At 48.4% G+C, this 15,800-nt stretch overlaps 1 protein-coding gene across 2 annotated transcripts in view; it reads right to left on the bottom strand.

Moving 5' to 3' along the window:
* The window catches only part of ZNF808 (zinc finger protein 808), a 36,780-nt gene extending 31,729 nt beyond the window's left edge, over window positions 1–5,051 (bottom strand). For both annotated transcript variants that reach the window (XM_034944494.3, XM_055103828.2), the window contains exon 1: window positions 4,803–5,051. The gene's annotated coding sequence lies outside the window, so the exon portion shown is untranslated. The remainder of the gene's footprint in view (window positions 1–4,802) is intronic.
* Window positions 5,052–15,800: the final 10,749 nt, after the last annotated feature.

The raw sequence follows: 15,800 nt of genomic DNA, 5'->3' as shown, positions 1-15,800 counted from the left end.
TATACTATATTGGTAAATAATCCACCAGAAGCTTATGTAAGGGTAACCAAAATCAATGGAAATTCTGTATTATCAAATAATCGTAGCACAGAGAAGATAAGAAAAGTTTCCAAAAATCAGCCAGGCGTGGTGGCGGTCACCTGTAGTCACAGCTACTCAGGAGGCAGAGGCACAAGAATCACTTGAACCTGGGAGGCAGAGATTGCAATGAGCCAAGATTGTGCCACTGCACTCCAGCCTGAGTGACAGAGCGAGATTCCATCTCAAAAAAAAAAAAAAAAAAAAAAGTTAATACAACCTTTTTCTGAATACCTGTCATAAAATTACCTATATCCATGCAGAACAGGAACTTATTGAAATTAACAAGTGCAGTGTGTCAGTTCCATTACATATCATATACTGAAAAGCCATATGTGAAATCTTAAACATTAATCAGTAAACTATTCTAACCCATGATAAAACCAGCAAGCAAATAATAACTACATTTATACAGCCTGCAGAATTCTAAACAATTCTCTCTCAAGAAAAAAGCCACAACTTCTACTTACCACCAGCACACACTATAAGACTGAAATACATGTTAAGATCACTACCTTCTGATGTATGCGTTCAAGTAAATACACAGCATTAAAAGGAATAAGAACTGACAGTGTCAGAGGGTGCAATTACGATGTCACAAGTACAGTTACATAACACCAGGCAATACAGCAATTTTATATATATTCATTGCCCTTAGTTATCTAGTTAACTGTGTGTAAAATATAAAACACAGAATGTGTACTGGGAAAATTTATCAACTGAGATCACAGAAAACATTGCATAAAACAAATTGCACAATAAAAACATCAAAAATATGATGCAGGCTCCCTGGTCTGAATGTTCTTATTGGCCAAAAGGGATGTTCAGAGTTCTTATTCTCTGATAGGATGTTCCTGCCGATGGTGCCTGTGAGAGAATTTGGTCATGGGTGTTGACTACACGTGAATACGCCTACTGCTTTTATTTTTATTATTAATTAATTAATTTATTTATTTATTGAGATGGAGTTTCCCTCTTGTTGCCCAGGCTGGAGTGCAATGGCGTGATCTTGGCTCACCACAACCTTTGCCTCCCAGGTTCAAGCAATTCTCCTGCCTCAGCCTCCCGAGTAGCTGAGATTACAGCCACACGCCACCACACCTACACACTAATTTTGTAGTTTTATAGAGACCAAGTTTCTCTATATTGGTCAGGCTGGTCTCGAACCCCTGACCTCAGGTGATTCGCCCACATCAGCCTTCCAAAGTGCTGGAATTACAAGTGTGAGCCACCGAACATGGCCAGGACTACTGCTTATATAAAGGGAGACATTAAAGAGCTGATTGCTATTTCTTTTTTTGTTTTTTGAGACCAAGTCACACTCTGTCACTCAGCTTGCAGTGTAGTGGCATGATTCTCCTGCCTAAAGAGATTCTCCTGCTTCAGCCTCCTGAGTAGATGGGACTACAGACGCATGCTACACCCTCGGCTAATTTTTCTTTTTTTGGGGGGCGGGGAGACGGAGTCTCACTCTGTCACCCAGGCTGGAGTGCAGTAGTGTGATCATGGCTCACTGCAACCTCTGCCTCCCAGCCGGGTCCAAGTAATTCTCCTGCCTCAGCCTCCGGAGTAGCTGAAATTAGAGGCGTATGTCTACATGGCCAGCTAATTTTTGTATTTTTGGTAGAGACGGGGTTTCACCATGTAGGCCAGGTTGGTCTCGAGCTCCTGACCTTCAGTGATTTGCTCCCAAAGTGCTGGGATTACAGGAATGAGCCACCACGCCCAACTTTGATGTTCCTTACTTTTTCTTTTTTTTTTTTTTTTTTTTTTTTTTTTGTCAGATGGAGTCTAGCTCTGTTGCCCAGCCTGGCATGCAGTGATGCAATCTCGGCTCACTGCAACCTCTGCTTCCCGGGTTCAAGTAATTCTCCTGCCTCAGCCTCCTGAGTAGATGGGATTACAGGCATCTGCCACCATGCCTGGCTAATTTTTGTATTTTTTAGTAGAGATTGAGTTTCACTGTGTCGGCCAGGCTGGTCTTGAACTCCTGACCTCATGATCCACCCACCTCTGTCTTCCAACGTGCTGGGATTACAGGCGTGAGCCACCATGCCTTGATGTCCCTTTTAAAAACTACCATGGGTTGAGAGTGGTGGCTCACGCCAGGAATCCCAGCACTTTGGGAGGCCGAGGCAGCGGGTCACTTGAGGTGGTCCAGCCTGGACCAACATGAAGAAACCTCGTCTCTACTAAAAACACAAAATTAGCCAGGCGTGGTGGTGCATGCCTGTACTCCCAACTACTCTGGAGGGTGAGGCAGTAGAATTGTTTGAAGCCAGGGAGCGGAGGTTGTGGTGAGCTGGGATCATGCCATCGCACGCTAGCCTGGGCAAAAAGAACAAAACTCCCTCTCAAAAAAAAAGGGGGGGGCTATGTAGGCCAGACACGGTGGGCCATCCCTGTAATCCCATCTGTAATCCCAGTAATTTGGGAGGCCAAGGCAGGAGGACCCTTTGACCCCAGGGTTTTGAGAACAGCCTGGGGAACATAGTGAAACCACGTTTCTACAAAAAAAAAATATATATATATATATAAAAACTAGCTGGGCTTGGTGGCTCATGCCTCTGGTCCCAGCTACTCAGAAGGCTGAGGTAGGAGGATCACTTGAGTCCAAGAGGTAGAGGCTGCAGTTAGAGGATCACGCCACTGCACTCCAGCCTGTGTGATACAGTCAGACCCTGTCTCAAAATATCATTTAATTAATTAAATTAAAAGTATTATGTAATAACAGACAGCGACTTTTTTCCCACTTCTCTACCCCACATCCTCCCAATCCTAGGAAAAGGGAAGACAGTGATTCACAACTGAATAAGTCACTTCCCTCTGGTTGAATAGGGATTCCAAGTGGAACATAACCTCTGATGCCAAGATTTATAGAATGTACATGTCTTATAGACACCAATTTTAAAATTCTCAATCTGTATAATTTAAACAAGTTCTTAGTTATTAGATTATATACAGGGAAGTCAACATGTCACAAGTAATCATATCCAATGAACTCATCCACTGATCTAAACCCAGTCTCTCGCCCCTTTTTTTCTTTTGAGACAAGATCTCGCTCTGTTGACCAGGCTGCAGTGTAGTGGCATGATCTCAGTTCACTGCAGCCTGGACCTCCTGAGCTCAAGTCATCCTCCTACCTCCGCCTCCAGAGCAGCTGGGAGTACAGGTGCACACGATTATGCCCCGTTATTTCCTTTTTTTTTTTTTTGGCAGAGATAGGGGTCTCACTATGTTGCCCAGGCTGGTCTCGAACTCCTGGACTCAAGCAATCCCCTTGCTTCAGTCTCCTAAAGTGTGGAGACTACAGGCGTGAGCCACTGCGCCTGGCCCCCCTTTCTTTATTACTGCGCTTCCCTCCCTAATTCTGTACATATCTCTCATTCTCCCCCTTCTCTCTCTAGCTCTTGTTTTCTTTTCTTTCTCCCTGGGATTCTGCTCTTCATTTTGTACCCCTCTCCTCTCCTGCTGTTTATCCCCTTCTTCCCTCTATTCCTTCTCTTCCATCTCTTCTGCTCCATCCTCGCAACTTATTTAACCTCTTATTGCTCCTTCTCCCCAATCTTTCAATCGTCCTCAATCTCCATCTGTTTCTGCCTCTTCTCCCATCTCTGCGCCTCCTCTGCTCTCCCTGTTAAATTCTCTCTTCCCTGATATACTCCCCTGTCCCCACTCTGTGTCACCCCAGATCCCCAGGTGTCCTCCCTGCTGTGGTTCTCCCTCGGTTCTCCTTGACACCAGCACCACTCTGCTCTGTCTGCCCTGGCTCCAAACCCCTCCTCCTCTCCCTCACTCTGATGAGCCTCCCTCTTTGCTGCCCCTCCCCCTACCTTGCCGTCCTTCATCTCTGTGTACATCTAGCTTTTCTCTACATTTCTCCAGTTGCTTTTCTCCACCTGCTTTCCTAGGTATTTTGTTGCTTTCTTTTTCCACTTTCGCCATATCTTGGCATATCCCTCACCAATCCTCTATTTTGCCATCTGTTATGGGCCTTTCTTATTCTTTTTTTCTCTGTCTCAGGTTTTCTACTGCTCTCTGTCTGTCTCCTGATCCCTTCGGCCCACACAATCGCAGGAGGGTTTGGAGTAAGACGCCTGCATCCCGGAGGAGCGCGTTTTCCAAGGGCTGGAGCTCGGCAGGCAAGAAGACCCCGTGTCACAGGACAGGGCCCTGCGTCCTTCCCGGTGTGGGTTCAATGGAAGCGGTGACTGCGGAGGAGAGACCTGGGGAGCCGCAGGCTCTGGCACGAGTAGGGAGGTGGGAGGAGGGGGGACGGCGCCTTGGGAGAAGGATGGGGTCTGCAAGATCCCAGGACCAGGCAGAGGACGCGGCCTCCCTGGGACTGGGGCTGCGGCGCGACGCTCCAGGGGCCGACGAGGGGTGGCTGGGAGGCGCGCCCCGGGCAAGAATCCACCTCGTGGGTGAGGACTTTAAATAGCGCGAGGAGGGAAGAGTCAGAAGAAGGTTTTGAGCAGAAAAACTACGCAATAGAAAGTGTATACATTGCCCTATAGCAGACAGACCCGGGACGGGACCAGCCTCCAGACGACTTTAAACCCGAAAGGAAGCGACACCCGGCCTCTCACTGGGCTGTCTCAATTTGCTCTGGGCGAAGGAAGACGGGCGAGAATTTCCAGGTCTGTGGGGACCCCACGTCCCAGGGACAGAAGCGGCGGGGACCTGGGAAGCGGAGACTTAATGCAACACAGAGCAAAACTCACCATGGCGACGTGACCTTCACTCCACCCGATCCGCTTCCGGGTTTGCGTTAATCTCCGCGCGCAGGACGGAAGCCAGGCCTGGGCGGGAGGTGGGAGGAGGTGGGCGGGGCCTGGGCGAGGTAGGGGCGGGGCGCGAGGCGGTGAGACCTTGCCCTTTAGAACCGGCAGAGGGCGGGGCCGGGGCGGGGCCGGGGCGGGACTTGCGCGTCTTTCAGCCTCGCTCCTGGCGTCTCTGTTTTCAGGTTGTGGAGGCGAGAGCGCCAGAAAGTCTGAGGCATGATTCCAAAGCCCTGGCATTGTCTGGAACCGGGATGCAGACTAGAATGTGAAATGCAAAGCCCTGCCTGGGCGGCACGTACGATGTCATGGTGACGGCCCACGGAACAGAATAGATGTCCTCTCCCTTTCTATCTCCATTCACTAGGGAGGGAGAGTCCACCCTGAGCTCAGCTTCAGAGACTTCCTTAAAGCCACCGCCAGGGGTGCGGGACGGAGTGCTTAGGCCAGGGAGGAGTGAGGTCCCCACCTGCTGCTTAAACACAGCAGAGGCGCGGGGGCGGGAGCCTCAGGTCCCAGCTACTCAGGAAGCAACGGAGAGAATTGCTGAGCCTGGGATCCCAAGCCAGCCTGGGCGACAAAGTAACACCCACTGCGGCAGGTCTCCCTTCCTAGTCTCTCTCTCTCTCTTATCCTTTATTTTTTATTTTTTATTTTTTTTGGAGACAGAGTCTCACTCCGTCGCCCAGGCTGGAGTGCAGTGGCGTGATCCCAGCTCACTACAACTTCCGCCTCCTGGTTTCAAGCGATTCTCCGGCCTCAGCCTCCCGAGTAGCTGGGACTACAGGCATGCGCCACCATGCCCAGTTAATTTTGTCTATTTAGTAGAGACAGGGTTTCACCATGTTAGCCAGGCTGAACTCCCGACCTCAGGTGATCCGCCCACGTCGGCCTCCCAAAGTGCTGGGATTACAGGCGTGAGCCACCGCGCCCGGGCCTTTTCCCTTTAAAAAAAACAAAAACAAAAAAAACAAAACTTTTTTAAATAAAATTTTTGATGGTGTGACATAGGGATCCAACATTACTCTTTTCCATGTGGATATCCAGTTAGTTGTCCCAGCACATTTGTGGAAGAGATCTATTACTTTATTATTATTATTATTATTATTACTATTATTGAGACACAGTATTTCTCTGTTGCCCAGGCTGGAGTGCAGTGGCGAGATCTCAACTCAATGCAGCCTCTGCCTCCTGGGTTCAAGCGATTCTCCTGCCTCAGCCTCGGGAGCAGCTGGCATTACAGGCGCGTGCCACGATGCCCGGTTAATTTTTGTATTTTTCATAGAGACAGGGTATCACTACGGTGACCTGGCCGGTATCGAACTCCTCACTTTAAGTTATTTGCCTGCGTCAGCCTCCCAAAATGCTGGGATTACATGCGTGAGCCAACATGCCTGGCCCAAGAAATATTCTTTACTTTGCTTTTTAAATGTTGACAAAATATAATTGAAAACTAAAAAATATTATCCCAGATGAGAAATCATCTCCACGACGATAACAGAGAAAGAAATAAAAACCATTTTGTTAATAAATAAACCTTAGGACCGGGCATGGGGGCTCACGCTTGTAATCCCAGCACTTTGGGAGGCTGAAGCGGGCGGATCACGAGGTCAGGAGATGGAGACCACGGCGAAACCCGGTCTCTATTAAAAATACAAAAAATGAGCCGGGAGGCCGGGCGCGGTGGCTCACGCCTGTAATCCCAGCACTATGGGAGGCCGAGGCGGACGGATCACGAGGTCAGGAGATCGAGGTCATCCTGGCTAACATGGTGAAACCCCGTCTCTACTAAAAATACAAAAAAATTAACCAGGTGTGGTGGCGTGCACCTGTGTCCCAGCTGCTGGGGAGGCTGAGGCAGGAGAATGGCGTGAACCCAGGAGGCGGAGTTGGCAGTGAGCCGAGATAGCACCACTGCACTCCAGCCTGGGTGACAGAGCAAGACTCAGTCTCAAAACAAACAAACAAACAAACAAAAATCAGCCGGGCGTGGTGCCCAGCGCCTGTAGTCCCAGCTACTCGGAGAGGCTGAGGCAGAAGAATGGCATGAACCCTGAAGGCGGAGCTTGCAATGAGCCGAGATCGCACCATTGCACTCTAGCCTGGGCGACAGAACGAGATTCCGTCTCTAAATAAATAAATCAATAAGCCTTAGACCAGAATGTGATGGGAAATAGAGGCAAACAGCTAAGAGGTTGAAAAGAGAGAAAGAAACTTCACTGTTCTATACAACCCATTAAGGACATATTTTCAAGATAAACACTAATCAGTCCTCAGGGAAGAGGACTTGACAACACCCTTGGTCACACATAGTTCATCCTGGCTCTACTTGGTAATGGAGGTGACCATCTGTGTCAGCTAACTAGCGTCATCCCGAGGGAGGGGAAGAAACCCTAACCCATGTCTTTTTGGCAAGTGTGAGTTTTACAACATGGCGACAGGTGCCCTCTCTGGTCAGGCGCCTACCATACGACAGAAATTGATGTCAGCAGTAAATAATAAAATTTAAAATATATGATTAAGTACAGAGTTAATGTGAACACAAAGCTTGAAGAAAGCCACCTGGAAACATCAACTCCAAATAAATGGGATCAGCGTTCCAAAGTAGAGACGTTAAGGTTTCACACACAGGGAAAGACAGAGATGCTTTAGCAGAATCACCACGTTTTCCATTCAAGACCAGTGCATAGGCTGCAGCAAGTTGATTGGTGATGGATTGATACACTTCAAGGAAGGTTACTTTATCACTGCGTAAGAAGGCACAATGCTCTGAGGAGGTCTTATCGCTGGGGCTGCTTAGTCTTCCTAATTATTTTTTTTATTTTTATTGCTATTTATGTATTTATTTTGAGATGGAGAATCGCTCTGTCGCCAGGATGGAGTACAGTGGCGCAATCTCGGCTCACTGCAACCTCCGACTCCCTATGCTCATGGCTCAGCCTCCAGAATAGACGGTACTAGAGGCATGCACCAACACGCCCAGCTAATTTTTGTATTTTTATTAGGGACGGGGTTTCACCATGTTGGCCAGTATGATCTCTATCTCCTGACCTCGTGATCTGCCAGCCTCAGTCTCCCAAAGTGCTGAGATGACAGGCGTGAGCCACTGTGCATGGCCAGTTTTCCAAATTATTTACAGGAAAACTCTTAGAAGTTGCGCCTGCATTCCACTGGACTCTGGTTGCATGACCACATTCCTCTCAAGGCTCAGAATTATTTAAATATCCATTGCTTTAAATTGGAATCACTTGATGTTTGAATAATTTAATTTCCTACTGAGACACAAGTGCTATCCCTGTTGTTGGTTGCCTTTCAAAGAGAGCTCCCAAGTCCTTCGGAAATACATCCCTGGGTCATTAAGCTAAAAAACAGTTTAGTTCTTTTCTAAAAAATTCCACTTCTGGTCGAGTGCAGCGGCTCACACCTGTAATCCCAGCACTTTGGGAGGCAGAGGCGGGCGGATCGCCTGAGGTCAGGAGTTTGAGACAAGTCTGACCAACACGGAAAAACCCTTCTCTACTAAAAATACAAAATTAACCGGGCGTGACGGCACATGCGTGCAATCCCAGCTACTCGGGAGGCAGAGGCAGGAGAATCGCTTGAACCCGGGAGACGGAGGCTGCAGTGAACGGAGATCACGCCATTCCACTCCAGCGTGGGCTACAAGCGCGAAACTCTGTCTCAAATAACATACCGCTTCAGAAGACAGAGAAAATTCATTTACACATTTTCTAAATAAATATCCTAAGAAAAGAGACTACATGAAAGAAAATCTCTTCCTTTATTTTTGAAGGAGGAATTATGCCTCTCACTTATTTGCTTGCTTGTTTGAGACAGGGTCTAGCTCTGTCATCCAAGCTGGAGTGTGCTGGCAAGATCAGGGCTCAGTGCAGCGTCCAACTCCCTGGCTCAAGTGATGTTTTCTTTTTTTTCTTTTTTTTTCTTTTCTTTTTTTTTGAGATGGGGTTTCGCTTTTGTTGCCCAGGCTGGAGTGCAATGGCTCAATCTCGGCTCACCAAAACCTCCGCCTCCCGGGTTCAAGCGATTCTCCTGCCTCAGCCTCCCGAGTAGCTGGGATTGCAAGCATGGGCCACCATGCTCAGCTAATTTTTTTGTGTTTTTAGTAGAGACAGAGTTTCTCCTTGTTGGTAAGGCTGGTCTCGAACTCCCGACCTCAGGTGATCTGCCAGTCTCAGCCTCCCAAAGTGCTGGGATTACAGACGTGAGCCACTGCGCCCGGCCTCAAGTGATGTTTTCATCTCAGTGCCCCGAGCAGCTGAGAACACAGGTGTGCACCACCACATCTGGCTGATTTTTTTTTATTTTTATTTTTAGTAGAGACGAGGTCTCACTATTATGCCCTGGCTGATCACACACTCCTGGGTTCAAGCAATCCTCCCGCCTCGGCCTCTGAAAGTGCTGGGATGACAGACGTGACCCACCGCTCCGAGTTCTGGCTTTATTTCCATGAAATATGAAAATTTCCTCCACCTTCTGTGTATAATAGGCAGTTTTCCATGTCACCTTTCTATTTCCATTATCCACTCCAACAACCCAGGACCTTGCTTAGTTTACTAAGCCATTCTAATTGTCAGTCCCCTTTGTAAGCAGCGCCCCACTCCACCCCTTTACCGAGGTACCTGCCCCTGTCCCCCGTGCTGCCCCAGCCTGAGGGGAGCTCGCCCCGCCTGCAGGATGCGCGACTCTACCTGCTCAAAAAAGGCGCTTTACATTAAAACCATTTTCAACTTCAGAGAAAAAACGATTCAGCGTTCAGTACAGTTGGCCCACTACAATATGTTGTTTTACCTTCGATTGTTTGAAATGCTAACTTAAAAAGGGCAGGAAGCATCCCTGTGATATTAGGGGTAATATCACGGCACACCAGAAACAATCCACCAATCAGAACCCCGGGGATCCAGTCCTGGAGGTCAAGAGGATGACAGCAGGTCACGTCATGGGCCCAGCTGAGGAGAGAGCCCCCGACCCATCGCAGCCAGGCCCTGCCCTTAAGAACAACACCCCATTTCAGGTCCCGCCCCGAAACGAGGATAAACCTCTGGCCCCGCCCCGTCCCGCTGTCCAGAGCGACCTCCAAGCAGCCTCCTCCCTCTTGCCCCACCCCAGGCCCCGCCCCCACCGTCTAACCAGGCCCCGCCCCCAAAGTGATTTCAAATGCATTACCAAGTCAGATACAAACTATCTCCCTTTATTGGTCTCCTTTTTCAGAATTTACCAGATATCTGTGCACATTAACATGTATTTCATATGTTGTTTCTCTGATCTGGTCCACAAAGAGCTGACATCCAGATGTGGCCCCTGAACCATCCAGGCTGTCCAGCAGCAATGACACCAAGGGGCCCACACCCCGTGTCCATCCATGTCTGGGTGTGAGCCCCTCCCAGGACCATGCCCAGTGGAGCTTCTTAAGAAGCTCTTGTCACTGGGTCACAGGAGATGGAATCTCAGAGCAGATGAGAGGAACTGAGAAAAGGCATGGGTGAGTGCGAGTGAGCCTGTCAGGCAGGACGCTTCAGACTCAGGAAAGACTGGCTACTACAATACCTGGCATTTCAGAAAGGAAAGAGACAGATTAATCCACCGAGAAGTATCACTTCACCTGAGGAAGAGCCAGCCCTGGCTCCTTTTCTTTCCTCTTCTTGTGATACCCTACCTTGTTTGTTTGTTTGTTTCTTTGTTTGTTTTTGAGACGGAGTCTCTCTCTGTCGCCCAGGCTGGAGTGCAGTGGCCCGATCTCCGCTGACTGCAAGCTCCGTCTCCTGGGTTCACGCCATTCTCCTGCCTCAGCCTCCCGAGTAGCTGGGACTACAAGCGCCCGCCACCACGCCCGGCTAATTTTTTATATATTTTTTTAGTACAGACGGGGTTTCACCATGTTAGCCAGGATGGACTCGATCTCCTGACCTCGTGATCCGCCCGCCTCGGCCTCCCAAAGTGCTGGGATTATAGGCGTGAGCCACAGCGCCCGGCTACCCTACCTTGTTTCAACCTAAGTGACTCTCCTAGAGAGAGAGCCGGACAGACTCCATTTTAGCTTCTTCACTTGCAGTGCCCTTTATCCCCCTTAAGGGACTAAATAGTGCAAGCTGACTCCAAGCACATCCAGGAATGCACCTGCTGATAAGATATTCAGGCAGGCTGTACAAGCAGCCCCTGGGAATGTGCTCGGTGGAAGGTACCTAAAAGCCGCTGCATTTATCTCTTAGTGATAGTTCAAGCCCCTGTGCCTGGAACTGTTTGTTTTTCTGTAACTATCTCTGTAACCATTAATTTTTTGCTTTTTGCCTATTCTGTTTCTGTAAAATTGCTTCGGCTAGGCTATCCCCTCCCCTTCTTAGACCAAGGTATAAAAGAAAATCTAGCCCCTTCTTCAGGGCTGAGAGAATTTTGAGCGTGAAGCCATCTCTTGGTCACCAGCTAAAAAAGGACCCCTGAATTCGTCTCTAAGTATGGTGTTTCTCTAACTCGCTCTCTTACAACATTCTGAGCTGCTTCCTCATGTAACACAAGTCTTTAGAAATCAATCCTGTATGTGAAAAATGAAGGGGGCCTGCCCCTCCACACCTGCGGATATTTGTCATCAGGTGGAGATGAGAGACTGAGAAAATAAATAAGACAGAGAGACGAACTATAGAGAAAAAACAGTGGGCCCAGGGGACCAGCACACTTAGCATGCGAGGACCTGCACCGGAGCTGATCTCCGAGTTCCCTCGGTATTTATTGATCACTGTTTTTACTATTTTCGCAAGGGGAGTGCGGCAGGGCAACAGGGTGATGGTGAGGAGAATGTCAGCAGGGAAACATATAAGCAAAGGAATCTGTATCATTAATAAATTTAAGGAAATGTACTGTGCCTGGATTGTGGGGAAAAGAGAGATCAGATTGTTACTGTGTCTATGTAGAAAAGGAAGACGTAAGAAACTCCATTTTGATCTGTACTAAGGAAAATTGTTTCTGCTTTCAGATGCTGTTAACCTGTAACTATAGCCCCAACCCTGTGCTACAGAAACATGTGCTGTAATGAATCAACATTTAATGGATTTAGGGCGGTGCAGGATGTGCCTTGTTTTGTTTTTTGTTTTGTTTTGTTTTTTCCGAGGGGGAGTATCATTTTGTTATGGAGGCTTAGTGCAGTGGCATGATCTCGGCTCACTGCAACCTCTGCCACCCAGGTTCAAGCGATTCTCCTGCCTCAGACTCACGAGTCGCTGGAATTACAGGCGCCCGCCACCACGCCCAGCTAATTTTTGTATTTTTAGTAGAAACGGGGTTTCACCATGTTGGTCAGACCGGTCTCAAACTCCTGACATTGTGATCCGCCTGCCTCAGTCTCCCAAAGAGCTGGGATTACAGGTGTGAGTCACCATGCTCGGCCAGGATGTGCCTTGTTAACAATATGTTTGCAGGCAGTATGCTTGGTAAAAGTCATCGCCATTCTCCAATCTCAATTAACCAGGGACACAATGCACTGCAGAAAGCAGCAGGGAGCTCTGCTCAAGAAAGCCTGGGTATTGTGCAAGGTGGACAATACCTTGCACAGTGTCCAAGGGGGACCCACTGAGACAACCTGAGATATGGCCTCATGGGAAAGGAAAGACCTTACCATCCCCCACCCGGACACCAGTAAACGGTCTGTGCTGAGGAGGAGTAGTAAAAGAGGGAGGCCTCTTTGCAGTCGAGAAAAGAGGAAGGCTTCTGTCTCCTGCTCATCCCTGGGAATGGAATGTCTCCCTGTAAAGCTGACCATTCCCATTGGTTCCATTCTGAGACAGGAGAAAACCACCCGGTGGGTGGAAGTAAGATATGCTGGAGGCAATACTGCTCTGTTACTCTTTGCTACATTGAGATGTTTGGGTGAAGAGAAACGTAAATCTAGCCTATGTGCACATCCAGGCACAGTACCTTTCCTTGAACTTATTCATGATACAGATTCTTTTGCTCACTTGTTTCCCTGCTGACTTTCTCCCCACCTGTTGCCCTGCTACACTCCCCTCGCTAAGATAGTAAAAATAATGATCAATAAACACTGAGGAAACTCAGAGGCTGGCGCCGATGTGGGTCCTCCGTATGCTGAGCGCTGGTCCCCTGGGCCCACTGTTCTTTCTCTATACTTTGTCTCTGTGTCTTATTTCTTTTCTCTGTCTCTCATCCCACCTGATGAGAAATACCCACAGGTGTGGAGGGGCTGGCGCCCTTCACTGGATGTGCACGTAGGCCAGATTTATGTTTCACTTTACACAAACATCTCAGCGTAGCGAAGAGTCACAGAGCAGTATTGCTGCCAGAATATCTCACCTCCAGCCACAGGGCAGGTTTCTCCTATCGCAGAATAGAACCAATGGTCAGGTTTACACCGAGGCATTCCATTCCCAGGGATGAGCAGGAGACAGAAGCCTTCCTTTTATCTCAACTGCAAAGAGGCCTCCCTCTTTCACTACTCCTCCTCAGCACAGGCCCTTTACAGGTGTCAGGCGCGGGGATGTAAGGTCTTTCCATTCCCACAAGGACATATCTCAGGCTGTCTCAGTGGGGGGAAACTTGGACAATACCCAGGCTTTCTAGGGCAGAGGTCCCTGTGGCTTTCCGCAGTGCATTGTGTCCCTGGTTAACTGAGAATGGAGAATGGCATGACTTTTACCAAGCATACTGCCTGCAAACATATTGTTAACAAGGCACACCCTGCACAGCCCTAAATCCATTAAACCTTGATTCAATACAGCACATGTTTCTGTGAGCACAGGGTTGGGGCTAAAGTTACAGATTAACAGCATCTCAAAGCAGAAGAATTTTTCTTAGAACAGATCAAAATGGAGTTTCTTATGTCTCCCTTTTCTACAAAGACACAGTAACATTCTGATCTTTCTTTTCCGTACAAAAAAAAAAAAAAAAAAAAAAAAAGACGAGCTTTCATGTTAGAAATGACTCACTCCCTTCCTGGGGCAAAAACAGACAGGGGAGACCTCACCCTGTAGAAAGACGGTCCTCTGCTGCCCACTGCACTAGAGATCATGCAGAGATAAGAAACTACCACAGGAAGACCTACAAGTGTATATCTGACCCTGGTCTTCAGATCTCACTCCCCTCCTAGAAAAGCCCCCACACACGAGGCAGCAGTGGGGAGCTGGGCTGGACTGATCTCCCCTTCAGGGCACAGACCCATCCCTAATCAAACCGCATCCAGAGGACAACCCCTCACCTCTCTGGATCACAGGCTGAGCTCAGCCCTCAGAAATGGAGGATACAGAGCTTCGATGCTCAATGCCGCACACAGATGACAAGCCCTGCGCCACTGCAGGTATTACTGAGGGTGGGTTCCATCCCGTCAGAATAAGAATCCCTGCTAAAGCAGCACAAAAGCTGTATTTGCAAAATGCTCTGCACTCTAATGTGAAGCCAGGGTTGAGCTCCACTCAGAGGGGGCGAGCCCAGCACAGCCCCATGTTTTGGCTCTGCCCTCCCCTTGGGGCCTTGTTCTCACTAGGATCCAGACAGTGGATGACAAAGGCACAAAAGTAATCACACAGAACAAGCAAGATAGACGAGAGGTGGTGTGAGGGTTGGGCTGTGTGAAAGGAAAATGAATATGGAGCCCCAAATCACTAAGCAAAAGGTAAAAGTCAAGCTAGGAACTGCTTAGGAAACCAGACTCGCCTTCTATTCAAAGTCACCGCTCTGCTCCCTGACATACACGCATATCTGAGTGCCTCCTTTGGCAACGCTAATCAGAAACTCAAAAGGACCCAGCACAGTGGCTAGTGTCTGTAATCCCAGCACTCTGGGAGCCTGAGGTGGGCGGATAACCTGAGGTGAGGAGTTTGAGGCCACCCTGGCCAACATGATGAAACCCCATCTCTACTAAAAATACAAAAAATTAGCTGGCCGTGGTGGAACATGCCTATAACCCCAGCTACTTGGGAGGCTGAGGCAGGAGAATCACTTGAACCCAGGAGACGGAGGTTGCAGTAAACTGAGATCATGTCACTGCACTCCAGCTTGGGTGGCAGAGGCTGACTCCATCTCAAAAAATAAATTGTAACCATTTTTACCAAAAACACCTGTTTCACAAGCCTCTCCACAGTAACCCCACAGTCTCCATGAGCTTAATGTGTTAAGAATGGTTGAATGAATCTCCTGCTATTGTTCAGGTTGATTTCCTATTCTTAAACTAATGATGGAATAAAACACCTTCTATCATTCATGTCTGTATGAACTTTCCATTCTAATTAGTACGATTTTTGGAGTCAGAAACACACGAACTCAATCCATTACCTAAAAATGTAGTATAAAATCAGGGAGAAAAGATTTTCTGTTTTTGGTTTCGTTTTCTAGAATTTACACGTACTTTGTGCACATTCATACGCGACTCCCATTGGCAGCTGCTCTAATCCTGGTCCACAGAGAGCTGACAGAGCATCCAGATGTGGCCCCTGAACAATCCCTGCTGCCCAACAGCACTGACACCACGGGACCCTCACCCTGTCTCCATCCATGTCTGGGTGTGAGCCCTTCCCAGGACCATGCCCAGTGCAGCCTCTTCCCAAGTTCATGTCACTGGGTCACAAGAGATGGAATCTAAGTGAGATGAGAGGGACTGAAGGAAGACATGGGTGTGAGCAAACCTGTCAGGCAGGACACTTGAGACCCAGAGAAGATTCCCAACTCCAAGGCCCAGGGTTTCTGAGAGGAAGGAGACAGAACAATCCACCGAGAATATCATCTCACCTGAGGAAGAGCCATTCCTGACTCCTTTGCTTTCCTCTTCCTCTTCCAGGTTTCTTCCTCACGTACCAACAGTCTTTAGAAGTCAATCATGAATGTTAAAAATGTTGTTTATTGCTCAGAATCCACACACCCCCTCCCTGGAACACAACCACACATACAGTGTCACACTCGTCCGTGTGAAGAGACCACTAAACAGGC

This window comes from Pan paniscus, chromosome 20 (genome assembly GCF_029289425.2).
Source record: "Pan paniscus chromosome 20, NHGRI_mPanPan1-v2.0_pri, whole genome shotgun sequence".
NCBI lineage: Eukaryota > Metazoa > Chordata > Mammalia > Primates > Hominidae > Pan > Pan paniscus.
The sequence above is the reverse complement of the archived record's forward strand: the minus strand, read 5'-3'. Positions and strand labels throughout refer to the sequence as shown.